Source organism: Phlebotomus papatasi, chromosome 4, assembly GCF_024763615.1.
Source record: "Phlebotomus papatasi isolate M1 chromosome 4, Ppap_2.1, whole genome shotgun sequence".
In the NCBI taxonomy this organism is placed as follows: domain Eukaryota; kingdom Metazoa; phylum Arthropoda; class Insecta; order Diptera; family Psychodidae; genus Phlebotomus; species Phlebotomus papatasi.
The window spans coordinates 4,095,294-4,115,541 of NC_077225.1; the positions used below are offsets into that span (position 1 = coordinate 4,095,294).

General features: G+C 37.8%; 1 long non-coding RNA gene across 1 annotated transcript; it reads right to left on the minus strand.

Moving 5' to 3' along the window:
• Positions 1-16,868: 16,868 nt before the first annotated feature.
• LOC129808625 (uncharacterized) lies at positions 16,869-17,641 on the minus strand. The gene is made up of 3 exons (XR_008752410.1): positions 17,169-17,641; positions 17,027-17,102; positions 16,869-16,949 (listed from the first exon to the last, which is right to left on the minus strand). It is a non-coding gene; the product is annotated as an uncharacterized LOC129808625 (long non-coding RNA).
• Between the last annotated feature and the right edge of the window lie 2,607 nt (positions 17,642-20,248).

The window sequence follows — 20,248 nt, forward strand, 5'->3', positions numbered from 1 at the left end:
CCTCTTTTACACCAGGATGAATTTTTGCCCAAAAATTAAAGTGGATAGAGTTCAAAGATGTTTTGCAGTGCTAATAAGTGCCAAGATAAATTCCCATAATCAATGAAAACTCAAAAAATTCCCCAGAAAAGCTATGCATGCCATTTGTGAGAAGACATCGACTTCGAGGCAGACCTAAGATAAGATGGCTGAATCAAATTCATAATCTTGACTTGGAGCGCCTTGGGATTGAACCTGAACATTTTCCTGAAGTGGCGGAGGATCAACAAGTGTACGCTGCTAAATTGGATGTCATGGGCCCGCGACCTCAATAGGGATTACCAGTTGAAAATGATAATGATAAATGAAAGCTCAGGTTTGTGACTTTCTTTTTTTAGTGAGTATCTCTTGAAAATTCTCTTTTGGTGTTCGTTGACTCAGGCCATCATACAAAGTAGTCTTTTCTTAAAGAAGACGCATTCAATTTTAATTTTCTAAGATTTCTCACAAAAAGATTATCAAAATGATAAAAATAGTCCATGAAAAAGCCATGAAGTGATTCAATATCACAAGAGGCCGAGTTGCAAAAGGCCATGCATCCCTTAAGTAACTGGTACATATTCACTATCTTATTTGAAGAAAAAGCATTTTTACAGTGGAGGGTCCAAAAAATCATTTTTTTCATACGTTTAGGGGGGGGGGGCGGGACATTAGCTCCGAAAAATGCGACCGATTTTAGTGTAAATTGTTCCCTGTTTTCGTACACATTTCACGAGATACCTCCAAAACAACGTAGGTTGCCAATTTGAGGTTTTCGGTTGCCTATTCAATATTAAGTTGGCTTTTATTTTGCATTTATATTTTTTGCTAATTCATTTTACACTGACAGAAAACAGCTAATAATTCCAAAAGTTTTTCGGCGCGCTAGAAATATATGGGAAACATAGGATATGTCATGCCCCTGCGTTTTTCCATAGAGACAATGAACTTTTGGGAAACTTTTTTCCTAAAGGCAACTGACTTATCATTCTGATATGCTTCGAGGTTTTGCATTCTATCTGAAACACGCTTAATTTGTTTGAGTCAACGTGTAAAATCTGCAAAATATTAGTATAGTAAAAAGAGAAATAGCTTCAATTTTTATTAAACATCCACCATCTTAATTTTATGTGAAGAGTATGCTAAGATTTTATTCAAAAGAAAAGATCTTCATCTTCTATTTTATATGAGAAAGTCTCTCAGAAATACATATCAATCTAGCAACGAGTTATCATTGAAAAGGCGTGAGATGATTTAATATCGCAGATAATTGAATTTTAAGAGACTATGCATTACCCTGATAACATGTTTCACAAATAAAATCGATTCATATCTCAGAACAGAACATTTACGATTGCCTAAAGTATTTTCCAAACGGTGGCGGTGTGGCGGTTACACAGAAATTTCTAAATTGCAACTCAAATAAGTTTTCGATGTTCTTCAGTGCAAGGTGTAAAAGGTGTAAATCAAATATTAATAACAATAATACTAGGACAAATTTTTGCCCGAGAATTAAAGAGGACATTGTTCCGTGGTGATGTAGTGAGTGCAAGCCAAATTTCCATATTCAGTCTAAAGCAAAAATCTGTGACATTCTTTTACTAAACATCCTCTTGAAGCTTTTCTTTTGATCCGTTCACAGAGGGAATATACTAAAAATATGATCATTTAATAAAAAGAAGAGGATTTCACACTTTTCTACTTTCAAGAAGGATCTAGCAGGGATAAACGTAATTTGGGAACAAGTTATCAGTGAAAAACATGTAAAATGTTTCAGTATCGCACATAACTAAATTTTAGGGGTACATTTAACAGCTCCACAGTAATCAGTGACATGCTCACCCCATTCTGTATAATTTGAGAAAAAATAATTTTATATGAAAAACATCTTCAGATTTGTTATTTTGTTGCCATTTCTCAAGTCTTTATGCTATAGGGTTCATGTGCAAATTTCTTCAGATCTCTTTAAAGCACATTGCAAATAGTAAGAAAAGCATCAATTATAAATTCAAAATATGTAATATTGGGGAGGGAAGGGTGGAGTTTCTCTTGCAAAGTTATCAGAAACCTAACACCTTTTCCCATTCTTTCCTCACTTGCGGCCAAGAAAATTAAATGATTCATATACAAAGAATGAAATTTGCTTTCATTGACGATTTTTCACTCCTCTTTTAATCGCCTCACTCCACTCCATAAAACTCATGAGCGATGCAGGAGATCATATTTCGGTCATTCTGGCGACAAGTGCATAGAAAGGGAAGTAAGTACATTCAACCATCAATTTGTAATATTAGGAAATAATTTAGGTATAGCGAGCTTATATCACATATTCGAGATCCAAGATCAGTGTATGGAAATGCTTTTTCACAAAAATTGACAAAGAAAAGTCATGAGATCAGTGGATCATATAGATCATCATGATCTAAAGAGGCACTGCGAAATTTGTCGGATATTGTAAATAGAGGGACAGAAGTGAAAATTTTTGGTAGACATATAAGAAGGATTCTCCAGAAAAACATTACATAAATTAAACAGATCTTAAGAATCTCTGGCCATAATTAGACAGTGCGTGCCACAAGAGTTCTCTTAATTAAAACAGTCTCTAACTGATTGAAGCAACTTTTAACGGTATCCAACCCCTTCTCCGCACACTGCTAGGATAGAACCCTGTAAAACTGATTTTTTGGGGTTACAAAATATTCGACCTGTGAAGATACTTTTTCATAGCTATGCATGGGTGGTGATCATACCACTAAAATTGCGAAGAAGATCTGGGGTAAGTAAAATAAAGGGGCGCAAAATAGACTCCATTCAACTTAGATAAAAGACCATCCCAATGGAAGATCTCCCTTAAAAGTGCGGTGGAGTAAATTAATGTCCCGAAACATATGTGAAATTATATGAAAAGTACTTTTTCATTGCAAAAACGTTTATCCTCTTTATGTAGAAGTCTTTAATAGCTCTCAAAGTGAAGAAAAATTCCCACAGCAATTAAAATATTCCCACGACAATTAATTTATAATCGCCCCCCATATGACACATTCCATGCCATTTTTGCAATAGGATGCATTCTTAAGTACGGGTCATATATCCAGAAGTTACCACGCGCCACTCTGAAACCCGAAACCCGAGATCTGTTTCTCTCACTGTTTTTCCCCGCCAAGTGACGCGCGCAAGTATTCCCACGTAGCATGTGTATGTATATGAAATTGTATGCATGGATGGGAAATGGCTATATGGGATATCTATGCATGGGTGACGTCAGCCTGTGGACGATGCAACGGTTCACGATTCAGCGGGAGCCCATCAACATGCTGCCGTGGCCGAGTGGTCTAAGAGGTGGTACACATTACGTTTAAGACTTTAAGTATCTGTCGGTTCAATCCCAGGTCTCGCCAAAAAATTTTCACGTCGCGAAAAAAAAAATACGGAAATAGTTAATAATAGGAATAACAGAGGGCGCGCATAGAAAAATAAGAGCAGCGGTTGGTAATAAAAAATGGCGGATAAAAATAAAAAATGGCGGATAAAAAGTAAAAAAAAATGGCGGACAGAAATCAAAATGGCGGATGGGCATTCGAAATTCAAATCTACAATCATAGATGGCGCTCGAGTACTCTAACGGAAAATTCAAATTTAAATTTCCGCCAAGTGACGTCAGCCTCCCAAGAGGTGGGGGTGTGACGTCATCCAGGATATTGCGTCATGCCTCCAGGGCGTGACGTCATCATACACGTGACGTCACACACACGTGACGTCACAAAACAGCGACTTGCTCCGTAGTGACGTCACACGCACTTGCTCGATAGTGACGTCACAAACAGCGACTTGCTCCATGTGTGACGTCACAAACAGCGACTTGCTCCATGTATACTACTTATATATATCTACATATAGAGGGAGTGAGAGAGAGGGAGAAATGGCGGAATACCATGTGTGACGCCGCTTCTCCCGCTGTTTTCCCCACCTGACGCTACGAGCAAAATTTCTTAAAATTGCAATCTTTAACTTGAAATATCTCGAGAAATCATGGAGCAATCTCCAAATTTTTTTTTTAAATTGGTCTACTCAAGTACCGCTATAACATGAACATAAAATAGTTCAAATTGCATAAGCCAGTTTCTAGAAAAACTATAAAAACCGGTTTTAAACCGGTTTTTCAAAAAACTAATAACATAGAAATTATCGTACGCGCAAGTAGATATATCTAAACAAAATTTATGAAGATATCTCTTTCCAAACCGGAGATATTGCGTACTACGGACGGCCGGACGGCCGGCCGGACCCGAAAATGGCGGACTATCATTTTTGGCATCAGGGATGTTCAAAACATATACCCTGTGAATTTCAGCTCGATCGGAGCTCTTTTAGAAAATCGGAGTATCACAATAGGTGTGATTAAGAAAGAATCACACCTAAGATTATGAAAGAATCACACCTAATACGTGAATCTCGAAGGCTATAATATTGTAAACGTAGGGAGAAAAGAAAGGCTGGGAGGTAGATGTGCAATTTTTGTTAAATGTGGTGTGTATGGGGATTTACCTTAAAAAATTAATAAACTGAGCGTTATAAATCCTCCTTTGCCTCTCTTTCTTTCCTTTGTCGGTCACTGATTTACCTTAATAGAAGGTCACAGAACGGGTATAAATAATATGTTGCAACTCCGTGCGTGATTGTAGCGTGAGTTACCTGTAAGTATTCTTATGTTATATCCCGGTGTGAAGGGCGAAAAAAAATTCCTCCACAGCCAAATTAAAAACTCCTTGTTCACTTTCCCAACTTCACTATATTTTCCACAACTTTTTGTCACCTCCAGCGCCACTTTTGATACTGATACAAAGAATTTTTGCACTGCAGATGATCTCTTTATCAATCCAATAAGTACATAAAGAAAGTGGAAGGGAGATCATCTGCAGTGTACATTACTACTTTTGGCCTTTGCCCACCGAGGGGCCAACTACTCAATAATTTTACTGAGTGAAACGAACACGGTGTTAGTCTAAAAGTATTATCAACCTTCTGTGATGATAAACACAGTTTCCTTACTGTGGAAATTTTTATAAAAGACACTGCCTTTAATATATTAGTTTTACATAGGCCACCCGGCGATTCTCGAAAAGATATTGATCAATTATTGGAAAGGGACAGATAATCCTAACCGGCTTATGTGGGTGAGATTCTTAACATGAGCTAACTCGGAATGCATGCAAATTCGATTTAGAGCTGAAGTTGGGGTACGCCATTTAGTTATCTTGAATCAAATTCGTGAAATTATACAAATTTTGTTTTTAAACCAAAATATCAAAGATTTGGATGGAGTGACAGAAAAGTGATATATGGGTGAAATGTAGACCAGAATGATCTCTATAATTTTGCTGTAGAACTTGATCTCATCGATTAATCAGAAGCCGAGATAATCGAGGTTGTTTGTTTCTCAACTCGATTTTTGATCAGAGCGCCCCAAGCGTTCATTTAATGAACTTCAACTATATCAACGATTGTATTTTGTGAGACTTTCCATTTAAAATCCTATTTTAAGTGTCTTGGTGGAGTAGAGGCAGTCAAATTGGTATCTGAGTGGTTTCAAATCCTTATTATGGGAAGTCAATTTTTTCACACTTAAACGGTAAAATCGAACAGATCGCATTATCTGCTCGAAAAATAATGTATGGACGAAATGTAGACACGTATGCTCTCTACAATTATGTCGAAGTAATTATCAAGATCGGTTCAGCCACAGTCGAGTTAATTGAGGTTATGTGATATTGAAATTGGTTTTTCGACTGTGGCGCCTCTGGTGTTGGTCGCAGGAAGTTCAAATGTTCTAGAAAGTTCTAGAATTTGGTGAGGTCTTTCGTTTAAGCCCTCATTCATCAAAATCGGTCAAATGGAACCAGAGATATTATTCTTTGAATTTCGTGAAATTTGACCCCTCATATCTCCGGTTCTATTGAAACGACAGCGCACTTACGCCCCATTTTAGAAACGTTCTTGACTGGACTACAACACCCTAAAATTTGATTAACTTGCACAAAGGAATTCTTAAGAAAAATGAGTTTGAATTTTGATGAGCTTTGACGCTATCGCAGCGCCACATGTGGTCACTTTTTGAACTTCCATCTGAAAGTGCTCATCGAGACGAAACCAAAAAGCCAAAATTCAGGTCGCTATGTTAGTTAAAACCGGAGATAGAGACCGGTCAATATTCGAACTTTGACCCCTTATAGCTCGGGTCAGGGGCTATGGATCGACTTAAGTATTTTTTGTTTGATAGGTATTATCAAGGGCTACAACATACTAAAATTTCAGCCCGATTGCATAAAGGAATTTTGAGTTATTTAACTTAGAAAATTGAAAAATCTTCTTTTTAAAAACAGCGCCTCTAGCGGTAGTTTTACGAACTTGCGATGTTAGAAGGGGAAGTGTGATTTCACGCGAGCTTTCCAAAAGCCCTCACTTTTTAAATTCTGACAATTGGAACCGGAGTTATTGCAATTTTAAGAATTTTTTTTTGGACACTTATAGCTTGGGTCAGGGGGGTCGTGGGACCTTAAGTTTAGTATTGATGGAAAGCCCTGAGACCTAGCTATAACATACTAAAATTTCAGCCCGATCGATGCCATAAGGGCGGAGCTATTGAGAAAATAAAAAAAAATGGCGGATGGTTGGGTGGGGGGTGGGGAGTCAATGCACCAAGTTGCAATTTTCATACGATATTTAACCTTTGCCGAAAACCGCAAGTCAATATCTCTTTTAGTTTAGGAGCTATTAAGCTCCAAAGAGCGGCCAGTCGGACGGACGGACGGACGGGAACGGTTTTTAGCCATCCATATATTCGTGATCAGGAAGTGTCAAAACACATTCTGGCAAAGTTTGGGGCCGATCGGAGGACATGAGATTTTGTTAGGATTATAGTAGGTGAGATTGTTAAGAATCTCACCTAATATTAGAAAAAGAAGTGAATAAATGTGATAAGAAAGACACAATTATTATTGGAGATTTCAATATAGACTTGAACTCCTCTTCCCGTGAAATCACAGAATGTGAAAAAACCTATCAAATGACCTGTGGGCCTATTCTGCTGTTGAAACGGAGCTTATCACGCCTAAAAATCACGATTTTGCGTGATGCAAATACACATCATACACAGAGTTTTGGCTCTGTGTGCGTGGAGATTTGGCGCTTTCAGCGACATAGCATGTGTAGTAGTGAGGAAAAATCGTGAAAATGGCTGTTATTTTAAAAATCACGCAAATTTTATCTCGCGAGCTCCTGGAGGTCCTGAGATGAAAAATTAAATGCATTTGAGGTGGAAAATTGCTGTTTAACGCAAGTAAATAGTTATTAATATTCTTTCTATTAATTTTAAGAAATATATAATTCCCAAGTTTTCCAATTTTCCATATAAGTTCCCTATTAGTAGTTATCTTTCGATTTCAACGTTAATGTATGTTCAAAGAAAAGTCCTAATTTGTGACAATATGTTTTGTAAACAACATTGTTATTTTGTAAATAAAGGAGAAGGAGTCAAAGGTCAAATCCGTGTTCATTTTTTATCTAAAATATAAACTATGAAAATCATGGTTAATTCCACCAAGTTGATAAATAATTTCAAAGAAAATAAGCCAAGCTTATTTTAACAGAACAATACCTTGTGGAAAGTGGCGAAAATTTATAATATTGTATTTTCATACAATGCAATGATCGGAACCATCGGAACCATCTTAGAGTAAATTCTACAGAATTCAGCAAAATTTGCCGGATGGGTGACTTTGTAATTAACTTTTGCGATGGTGGCGACGGTAGATGCTTCGATCTGACTACTTACTCCGAGAAAACAAATTTTCTTTCACAAAATCTACGAAATTTCAGACCAATCACTCATAAACAATACCCATCAAAACTTCGTTCTACAATTCCGTGTTTTTTCTTCTTTTTTTCCAGCGACATACTCAAGAGCATAAGTTTCATGCTGTGAAAAAATTACTGCTAAATTTATGAATACCAATTCTGACACATCCGTCTAAAATATTTGCGACAATTCATAATTTATATGAATTACTTTTAAAATTTGTACACCATTTCCAACTTAATATTTCCCCCTTGCCTGTGATTTCTCGAGGTTTTACAGAAACACATAGTGAAAACTATAGATTAAAAGAGAAAATCATTGAAAATTTTAATTTTCTTGCTTGGCACAGTAGTTGCAAGAAAACTTATTAAAATTGGCTAAATTTATGAAATAGAATGTCCAACGGTAATTATTTTGAAATTTCATCACGCAGCCAAAGAGCGAATGAGAGAGTGCGAGCGAAAGCAAGAGTGTGCTCAAGATTGACAACTGCAGTGGAGTTAAATGTTGTTGACGGATTTTTCCAGAGTTTATCGCGAATTTTCTTAGTTGGTAAGTCAAAGGACAACAATTTTAGTCTCGTGAAAGGTGTTTGTATGCTTTACAGTGATTATTTTGTTCACAATTTCATTTAATGTGGGCCGAAGCCAGCCTCACACACACAAGCACTATCACGAAATTAGTGATAAATCTGCGTTTCACAGCAGAATAAGGGCCCTGATGTGTGAAAAATTTGTTCTATGCAATCGAAATACGGTAACGAGAGAAGCTAGTGGATCACTTATTGACCACATTTATACAAATAAACTTGACTTGTGCGTGAAACTAAATTACATTAATGTTGACTTCTCCGATCACACGGTTATTTTCGGTGAATTAAAGGTAAAAAATTCCAAAAACATTTCTAAAAATAAACCAATTACAGTGAAAAGTATACATTACAAAAAGATAAGCAGTGAATTAAAACAAGGCAAATTAAGATCTTCTGATTTTACACTACAAAGTAAAAGAAATGGTAAAGCGTCCCAGATTTGCGGAATGCTCGAACTCACGAGACAGAGCTCACTGTGAATTAGCTTTTTGCATAATCTTTTGGAATCACTGATCTACTAGAGATTAAATTGATTCATAAATCAATCACAAAAGCATTTGAAAATCAAAAAATCGGTACTTAACCGATTCATTACCGATGAAAACCGATGCAAACGGATTCTAATTTGCAATACTTTTCTAAAAAATCAAATTTTAGGCAAAGAAAAAATGAGCCTTCCAAAGTAGTTGACCTTTGGCCTTCAATAATTCAAAATGGCGAATTTTCCGGTCATAAGTATTTTTGGGCGAAATGTTCATCTGGACTAGCTCTAAAACATATCTATACCGGTGTTCACCTGCCTTTTGGCCACCCTCATTTCGTGCGCTCATCCGGGAGTAACCTCGGCCACAAGTAGGCTGTTGCCACGAGGCTGGCCGCGACACCGTCACCGGAAGCTGCTCGTAGAAGCCTCTGGCCCTGAGACAGAAGGCATCGACACATATTGACACATATTCTCAGAATTCACCATACTTTCATCAATAACTCAAGAAATTGAAATAGAAAAATTAGGTGCTTTAAAATCTATCAACTGTACTTACAATTTTAATACTACCATGATTCAACCCTTAAAAATTACATCAAATATAGAAAACAAACACTTACAGCAACTATTAGAAGAATCACAAGATCTAACTAACAAAACACGTGAGTCCCAACAATCATTCTTTTATGATCATATCGTACCTCAGAGCTCAGGATTAATTGCGATCGGGACAATTTCAATTGTAGTTGTCTATATATATATCAAAAGACAGAAAGCAAAAGGAAGTAAAATGACAATTCCTAAAACCACAATTAATATTGCATCGCAAATACCCACTATTTCGCCTCCAATCCCAATATTTAATCCCACCCCATGCATACCTCGAATTCAATCTCCTTTAGTCGAAGAGTATGAAGATCCAATCATTCTAAATACAGACCGCAGTATAAAAATCTCTTAAAAGGGGAGGGAATTACAAAAACAAAAACAAAAAAAATTAAATAAAGGATTAAGATTTAAAGTAAGCTAAAAAAAAATATTGTGAATTAATTTTAAATAATTATTAATATCTTTCAGACTTATTTTGTAAACAAAAAAAAATTATTATAAATTATATTAAATTATAAAAATTAATTTATTTCATTACTATATTGTATTATTATTATTATTATTGTTACTCATAATTTGATTATGAACCGATTATTGTACTCCGGCACTCCTTCCTTAGACAATAAAGCCTCGGCATCCTGTTACTTAAGGAGGGAGGAGTGTTGCGGAACGCGGACACGGAATTATTGTCATATTTACACAGGAAAACTTAGAGTTAAAATATTTGTATTTATGTTAATTGTATTATACTTCTCAGCTCAGTCAGCGGTATTTGGGAAATAATGCCATCCAATAAATAGCCCCACCGATGACTGAGTTGGGGAGTTTGGCTTAAGTTCTATTCCAATAAAGTGCTGTGCTGTGAAAAGTAATTGTATTGTGTACAACAGTGTATGCAACAAAATAACTGAAAAAGCTTGGGCCAATTTTGAGAAAAATCGAAAAACATTTTTCTTAGGGAATATTACTAAAAAGGGGATGTAAAATTATTCTAAAATCGGTTATTAACCGGTACATTACCGATGAAGACCGATGCAGACGGGTTCGAAATTACAATATCGGTTATATAATCGGTTAACCAATGGGCCCTCCAAAGTAGTTGACCTTTGACCTTCAATAATTCAAAATGGCGAATTTTCCGGTCATAAGTATGTTTGGGCGAAATGTTCATCTGGGCTAGCTCTAAAACATATCCGAAAATCATTGAAAAAGCTTGGGCCAATTTTGAGAAAAATCGAAAAACATTTTTCTTAGGGAATATTACTATAAAGGGGATGTAAAATTATTCTAAAATCGGTTATTAACCGGTTCATTACCGATGAAGACCGATGCAGACGGGTTCGAAATTACAATATCGGATATATAATCGGTTAACCAATGGGCCCTCCAAAGTAGTTGACCTTTGACCTTCAATAAGTCAAAATGGCGAATTTTCCGGTCATAAGTATGTTTGGGCGAAATGTTCATCTGGACTAGCTCTAAAACATGTCTATACCGGTGTTCACCTGCCTTTTGGCCACCCTCATTTCGTGCGCTCATCCGGGAGTAACCTCGGCCACAAGTAGGCTGTTGCCACGAGGCTGGCCGCGACACCGTCACCGGAAGCTGCTCGTAAAAGCCTCTGGCCCTGAGACAGAAGGCATCGGCTATGCTGGAGGTGAACTCACCCCCACGGAGGCACTTGATGAGGTTGCCTGACCACCCGATCCTCTACGCCATGGAGGAACATCCTGCTCCAGCTGTTGGCTTTGCCACGCCGCTGCGCATCCTCTAGTTGTCGTTGGACGAGGAAGATCAAGCCTGGGTGAGAAAGGCGGAAAGGGAATTACTTACTAAGGCCCGCTGATAGTCCGGAAGAATCCACAATCACGATCACTGGCACATCACCACAAAACCAAAACAACTCTTGACGTTTGCCTCTTGAAGACATAACCTTGTATTTTGATTGCGTTATCGACATTGTAACCTTTGCGCTGAAAGCGTCCCTAGTGGAAATTTAATAAAACCCCGAATCGCTTCTCGGCCTAACGGCTAAGATCAAAGTGTATAAAACCCATAAGTAAACAAAAGGTTGTGTTGTCATTGGTTCATCTGGCAAGGGGGCCAGATTCTCTCTAATCATCGTCGAGCCCCTTTTCCGAGGTCGGCTGCCTTCCCGGAAGTCCCATCCACAACAATATGCTAAAATTACATAGAAATCCCTTCATAAACACAGAAAATGTAGTCCGGTCGAGACATTTTTGGTTATAGCTCAGGTCAGGGTATATCGAGGGAGGAGTGCGACACACCGTTGGAAAGGTCTCGACCTCAGCTACAACGTATTAAAATTTAAAGAAAAAGCATCGACTAGTTTTTGAAATATTCGAGATCGATTGATCGAAAATTGATTTCTCGATTAATCGGACTTTCGATTAAATCGGATGAAATTGGGGTGTCACAGGGCTTATAGTACTCAACGAGAGCTTTCTAAAACACCGAAACTTTTCAAAATCCGATAATTAGAAGCGTAGATATGGCCATTTGGAAATTGAATTCTTAACCCCCATAGTTCGGGTCAGGGGGGTCGGAGGGGGTTAAGTTCGGTATAGATCTAAAGCTCTTGGGCCCAGCTATAACATACTGGAATTTGAGATCGACCTATACCATAGGGGCTGAATGATTGAGAAAACAAAATTTGGGGGTGTTTCAAAATGGCGGAAGGAGGGGGTGGGGGTGGATCTGACATTACCTACTTCTAGCCGTTCATCTATATTTAAACTTTGCCGAAAACCGCTTGTCGATATCTCTTTCCGTTCTCTCTACAGAAGTGGTTCACGACGGACGGACGGGACGGACGGGACGGACGGGACGGGACGTTCACGAAAATCGATTTTTGGCGCATATGATATTCGTGATCTATGAGTGTCAAAATGTGTATATCCAAAATTTGGGCCCGATCTAACGAGGTCGCATTTCACTTATGACTACAAAAGCTGAGATTGTAAAGAATCTCAGCTAAAAAAGTTCCTTTGACAGGCTTTCTGCAGGGAGCTATCCTATTCCTCTCCTGAAAATCTTTGTCTGCATCCGTGAGAGCCAAAGTATGCTGACGATCTTTTTCCTTCTGCTGAGTCTCCAACTTCTTAATTTGCTCTTTGAGTTAAATTAGGAATTCGGTCACTATTGGATTATGGTAAAATTAAAATTCGAATTGACCTTCGAGTTTTTATCTCCTTTACTTCCCTACGATGTTTCGGAGGCTTATTTTCACCTTCCTCAGGTCTACAAAGCATTTACAATATGGTTTTTACTGAAAACTGTTTGTAATTTTTGAACGGATAAAGGTTCTCGGACAAGTATCTTACATGGAAATTATTGGAGCGGAAATTGTTAGGCAGGAATCCCCTTACAATGGGTACTTGGACTTCAATCTTGACTTCAATACTGGACAACAACATGCGGACGGTCCAACACTAACTGATCAGCTGATAGACTTCATAGCTCATCACAGCTGTGGAATATCTCCTCTGCTCCTCTGCTGGTAAGCTCTTCCCTTTCCTTCACTCTCTCTCTCTCTCTGATGAGTAAACAGTAGTTATCATTTGAGTATCTGTTCTCTTATTATTGTTTCTGGATTTTGTTAGATGTATGTGGACAGCTTCCAAAAATTCCAATTCGTTGTTGTGATTGCAACTGTCGATTATCGTGATTGAGTCAAAGTTGAAAATGTGGTTGTGTTCCCCGACGTGTGTAACTAAGGCTGTCTCATCATGTTCATCATGGTATCTCATCACCCCTATTGTAAATAAGCCTCCGAAACATCGTAAAGAAAGTAAAGGAGAGAAAAGCTCAAAGGTTAATCCGTGTTTTAACTTTCCTATTTCTGTTTGATCTCTTCCAGCTCAGCCCTGTACGTCTCACAGACGGTATCCTTTTGAGCATTCTCCCGACAAATTTCAGCCAGAACCCCGAAGATATGCTGGATCCTGGAGAGTTCCAAACCCATCGGAAATTGTCTTTGCCTTGAATGTCATATTGAAGTTCATCGTTTTCTGCTGGAGATCAATTATTTGGGCATTTCTTATATCTAGATCCTACTCCAGTTCAATCACTTCATCGAGATTGGGCATGGGAAAAGTCCTGGTCTCATTGAGGCGCACTGTCACCATCCCACGATCCTCCATGAGATGATCCAGTAAGACTTTTGCATCAATTGTGGATATCATCACTTCGATCTCATGATCAAGGCATGTGATGAGTTGTTCCCAGTTCTGCTTGCTCATGTTGCCCTTCCTCATCGACTAAACAGCCTTCTGGCGATCAAGAGTCTCCTCGAGGCGTTTTGCCTTCGCCACACACTCCTCGAACTTCCTTTTGAGAACATTGTTCTGCTTATTGTGCATATCTACCATCCTCTTCATCTCATTCGCCCTCTTCCAGTCTTTTTCTTTGAGCTGACACATCTCCTTCTCCCTGGCTAGCTTCCAGTTCTGGAAGTTCACATTCTCAGCCCTCATACCACGAATCACCTTCACTTTTGTCTGACGCATCTGCTTTGTCTGACGCAATCAGCAACTTCAACTGCTGCGTTATCTTCTTCTTCATGTCCGCAGTCTTCATTTCCAGTTACTGCAAAACGCTTCCAACGCTCCTCAGCCAACTTGGCCGTCGCTGTTGTCTACTCCCTATTGAGCTTCCCTTTCAACTCCTCCTGCTCTCGCTCCAACTGCGTGATCAGTGATTCATAGTCCCGGATCTTTTCATCAATTTACTCTCTCATTAGATTCTCCACGCATATCTTGTGCAGCTCCTCCTGCGCCAGCTGAAAACTGAAATCACGCAGTTAATTGTTCAAAGTCATTTGCTTCGACGTACAAACTTCCAGTTTCAATTGCATCTCTGCTGTATCGATAGATTCCTTGCCTCCAAGATCCTCACAGAAACCCTTGCTGCACTCATTCATCTTTCCATCTCGTCCTTGTTCTGCAGCATCAGCTGACTGACTTTGGCCACGGTGCTTCTGATCCTCTTAAAGGCTTCAATTTGATAGCCATTTGCCTCCTTCTTGAACTCCTCCACCAACTTCTCTAGCTCCTCATTGATATTCTCCGCCATGAAGCAGTTCATCTGGACGTCTGCGAGATCACTGAGGGTCGCCTGGAAGTCCCTCTTCATCCGCATGTTTCTCTCATTGGACGCAATAGCTCCCGTCGCAGCTGTACATCATCCACTTCCTTGATAGCAGCCACCTCTCCCTGAGGTGCAATATTAGCTAGGATTTGGAGCCTGAGTTGCTGGATAATCTTCTTCAGTTCCATGATTTCAGCCACATTGGGATCTCTGTTAACAATGGGCTTTTCTTTTTGATATTGTTGGCCCTATTGGCATACCTCAAAGTACTGATGGTCTCCTCGACATTGTAATCCGTTGGACTGACGCAGACAATAAATAGTTAGATAGATATATAGATATATAGATAGATAAATATTTTATTCATCGACAAGTGCTTCAAAATGAAACAGGCCCGGGCACTGCGACTGATTAGTCTATTGTACCCCAAAAGAACAGATAAAAAAAAACACAAAAGAAAACAAAAGAAGAAGCTAGTTAGTCAATCTCGGATAGTTGAATCCAAAGGCTATCAATCACAGAATCCACAATCCAGGCAAACAAGTACACAGGATATCGCATGGCCGCCCAAATCCACCCAACAGAATGGGCGATCCTGAGGGCGTGAGGCAGTCCCCGCCGAAGCAAGCTCGTTCGTGCATTATAGTAAATTACAATTAGGGGAGTGAGAGTTCTGTGAAGCCGAGAGAGAGAGAGAGACCCTGGCACCGCATTAGAAGCCAGGACATAGTGTTTCGATTTTAACACTGTACATCACGCCCTCGAATAAATACTAAGAAATTACAAAAAAAGAAACAAAAATTAAATAAAAAATATATAGCTCGCCCAAATGCAAGCATGAGAAGAGTGCAGCCGTAACAGAAATCTCTTTCGAGTTATGCTCAGATCATTGATAATGTTAATCCTGCATGAGTTTCAAATACTTATAACAGTGTTGCAAAATCGCAATCGATTTCTTAATCGCCTTGAAGAAAAGAGAGTTATAACTACAACAAAAAATTAAAAAAGGGAACGAAAAAACACCAAAAGAACAGAAAGAGAACAAATATAAATGACGACGAAGGCCCGTCACCAGAGTTACGGAATTCCCTCCCAGAGATCCCTGCAGCAGGCGTGTCAGCTTGTAATCTCAGTAGCAAACAAATTTTCCCTGATTATTCCCACTTCCCAGCGCAGCGTTGAAATCACATTTCCCAAACACAGCAGACCCTTATTGACCTTCACTACCTCCCGGAAGCGCTCACCTGTCGCTTGGGTTTCGCTAGCCCTCTCGGAACCAGCCAGATTAACCAACTAAAGCTTTGCAGTTATAGTTTCCTTGCTGCTCGTGTCGTGATCTCAATTTTGACTGAGAAAATCGCTTGGAATCTACTTGATTGGGAATTCATGGCTGTGGCTCCAACTGCTCTTCCAGCTGAGCCCCGAATAAGACAATCTGTAGTCTCCACAGCACTCGCCACAGCCACTTCAGTTACTCCTGGAATCAAAATACTATTGTTGCTCTCGCGAATGTCAAGGGTATAGCCCTTCTGTGGCTTGTCTGACAGCAAATAATAGAGATCTTTCGGATGAAGCTCCAGAAATGTACAAGAGACGGAAAAGGTAAAGTTTTCCCTCTAAATCTCGTCAATTTGCTGAAAAATATCCGTCATGGCTCGAAAAATAATGACAGCATTACTATCCTTCTTGCCACCTTACGTCGTGCCCATGGTGTATGTCTTCTCAGAGCTTGTCTGGCTATATACCAAGATCGTGACATTGTATCCCACAAACAAAGGGAAATATCGTTAAATTCTCAACACATTTCCAGAGCATTTTTTGCATTTCCTTGAAAGAGTTTCGCTATCATTACCCTCGCTGCACCATTGTAGACCACTGATTGATCATCTTCAGGCATGAAAACGTGTTCGAAGGTGTAGGAACGATCTTCAGGGATGGAAATCTGGGGCACATGAGGCTCCTTGACAATTACCTGTTGGCAATCTATGGAAATTTCATTTTCCATCAAAGGTTTGACTTTCATTGCAACCTTAACATAATCTGCAGAAGCCTCAGACATTATTTTTACAATTTTCACTACTTCTCACAACTTATTCACAGGGATTTTACAATTTTTTACACTTATTTTCACAGAATCTTGCGGCTCTTCGGCATCAGTGGAAATTTTTGGAGGGAAGCTCCGTCCGGACGCGGCAACACAATCTGTGGAGTCTTCAACCCTAAGATCAGAAAACTCACTCTTCTACCAGAGCTTTCGACACGCTCCGTGTCTTCCTCAGTGGCTGGGGAAGAAGATTTTATTCAGAAATCATTTCATTGTTTTTAACAGTTTTTAACAGTGTATTAAATTTGAACTGACTCGAGTGATGTCAAAGATCACTGGGTTTCGTTATTTGGGGGATCGTGTAACCTTGGCGGGAGGGTTCCAGGGTGCTCTGGATTGGAAAATTTTCCTACATTAATTACAGGGTGGACAAAGATTTTACAATTTTACAATTTACCACACAAAGATCTCGGAGACACAGCACCAAACACTCTTCAATCATCAGGAGACAACTGAACTTTTTGGGGAACAATGGACTACCCAGCGAGCACAGTTAGCAGAATAAAATAGGATTTTCAGCATTTTTTTGCTGAATCGGTCTGCTGGCCAATCAGCAGCTCTCGAACAAAAAGTGCTAAGCAAATACATGAAAATGGCACTGTTTAGCGCTCGCAGTGGATGATGGCAGAACTAAACACTGCCGGTAGATGGCGCCGGGAAGCATTTAGCAGCAAATTTTCTCTTTCATTTTTCTTCTTTTTCTCTCAAAATGTCAAAATGGACTTGGAATTTCCTCTGAAATTATTTATCAACTTGGGGGATATTATAATCACGATTTTTATTACTTATATTATTATAGGAATTATGCTGCGGTGTGCTGTCTATGGAGAATGGTCTAATAGGAGTATTAAACATACTTCCGATCAAAAATGTTGCATTTTTTAGTGAATTGCGTCAATATTTTCCCAAGAAAAAAAATTATTTTTTTCTGAGGAAGTATTCAGTCGGGGGTTATAAAATTATTCATTATTTATGAAAAATATGTTTTTTCTTTTGCAAAAAGCATATTTTCCTCAATTTTCGCAATTAAATATTGTCATCTTTCCTGTAACAGCCATCGATGTATTATGCTCACAGTTGGTCAGAACTATTGTAATTGATCTTGAAACAGGATTTTTCTACTTTTTTTTAACTTTTTTATGGTAAATAAAGTTGCAGATGCACTTAAAAAAGTCTCTTTAAAAGTTGGGACTCCCCCACTTAACTCTTTCGCCTCTTTTGGGACTCTGAGTACTCAAAGCAGCATATGAATATTCTGTGGAAAACAATGGTCTTTTTTTAATTATTCAGAACTGATAAAAACCCTATTCTTGTGAATGATTACAAACTATGAGAAATATCTAAATGTAAAATATTTTTTGTATGACCTCAATTAATTTCTGAGCTAAGATATTTTTGATTTAAAAAAAAAAGTGAAATTGGCTTGCAGCATCTGCTGCGGTCCGGAAAGAGTTAATGAGTTCAATGATGTCTTTAAAAATACTACAAAAAAAATTTCTATGGATACTACAAAATAAAATATAATTGTTTTATCACAATTTAAGTTGAAAAACTTACATAAAAGCGTTTTTGTTTGCTGCGGCGAATGCGGAAAATAAACAAGTGAAATAAATGTATGATCCGTGCACGATGCATATGCATAATGTATATGCTGCATTTTTCCATTTATAAATTTTCGATTATAAATTTTCTGAAGCGCATTTTTGCGCAAAGAACTACTTTTATTATCGTGGTAAAATAACAAACTAACAATAATCGGTTTTTAATACTGTACGTATTCTTTTTTAAATGAAAAATGTATTCAATTTAATGATTCATCTTTTAAATTAAAATGATGTGCATTTATATTTTTAGAAAAGAGTTTTTAAATACCTTTAAAGTCAGGAAAATATGCTTATTTGTTGGAAATCATTTCAAATAATTTTGAGTAGACTGTGTAACCATTAAATAAAAATGATAGAGGCTCTAAATTCTATATGTTCTTGATCTTCATAGTATTTCCATGAGGTTCCGAAGTTTTATCAATATTTCTCGAATTTAGAATTCATTAAATATCAGAATATCTTTAGAATTCCCAAGAATTTCTTGGGTTATTAATTTTCTAAAATCACAGCGGACAAGAATTCTTAGCAATGCAATTTTAATTTAGGTGTAGTATATTTTTTTATAAATGAATTCACAATATTTTTTGATAAAATTAGACAAAAAAAATTTATTGTTCGGAAAAGGTTTCAGAATACATATTATTCAAAATACATTATAAATATGATTTTTTTTAAATTTTTGTGAATTTCAAATTTTTTGTTTTATTTTTTAATGTCAAATGTGGTTATTGTAAGAATCATAAAATTGTAATAATGGAAAAGGTTAACCTTAGCTTCTACTCAAACTCAGCAAAGACAAAAACCAAGTGCATTAAAGTCTCTCACTCGATTGGGGGAAAAGAATAACTTTGACTAATTGCCACAGCGATCGCTAGTGTAACTTCGAGGTCAGCAGAGCTCAGCTGAAAAAATATATGTTTTCAGCTGATTTGAAAAAGCTTAGCATTTGGTGCTCGCTGGGTAGTGAACGGAATTTAAATTTTAGATATCCGTTGGAAAGGTGAAGAGTTGCGCTACAACTTTGTATTAATACATGAAATCTGTAAAACTACCCCTTGAGGGTGAAAAAATGAAATTTTCCTAAAAAATCCCCAAAAAATGCTCCGGACTGAGGTTTTTAAAAAATCATATATAACAAACTAAACCCGATATTTCGGTGCTCTCTTCGGGAGGGTCCTTGGAGGTATATATTTGACCATAGAGACGCCTCCTGTGAATTCTCTAAATGTCTTATTTATTGATATTAGTCATTTTCGAATATACAAAAATTCTATTTTACAGCAAATTTACGAGGGATTTTTGAGATTTGCGTTTTTAGATTAGGAAAATTAATTCTTTAGCAATAAATTGCTTAAATTTGTTTGAAAAACACAAAGTTCTCTTAAAATCATGATGTAGTTTAAAAGAAAACCTTCAACATACTATTTCAATTTATTTTACTGCTTGAACTTCACAGAGAAAGCGGTATAATGTAATTTTGTGATTTTTTCACCATCTGAAATTTCCACCCCCATAGATCATTTTTCGCAATATAAGCTTCGCGTTTCTGATGACTTCTGAGAAATGATGTCACACTTTTATGTTCGTTTAATTCGTTCCGCCGTCACTAGCTCTAGAGACCAGACGGTTAAAAACAGCGACATAGGACTTTCGGAGGACTTCCCTCATTATAAGCCGATTCAGGGACAATTCACATGCCCCTCATATTCCCCCACCTCTCCCCTTTTCCACCAAAATATTTTTTTTTAGATTGCTCGAAAACACGTTGTGTGATTTTTTCACTTTTGAATATGTTTTAGTTTTAGACGTTGTCCAGTCGGACATTTCATCCTTATACGAAAATATCATTAAATAGTTCCTAATGTCGGTTTTT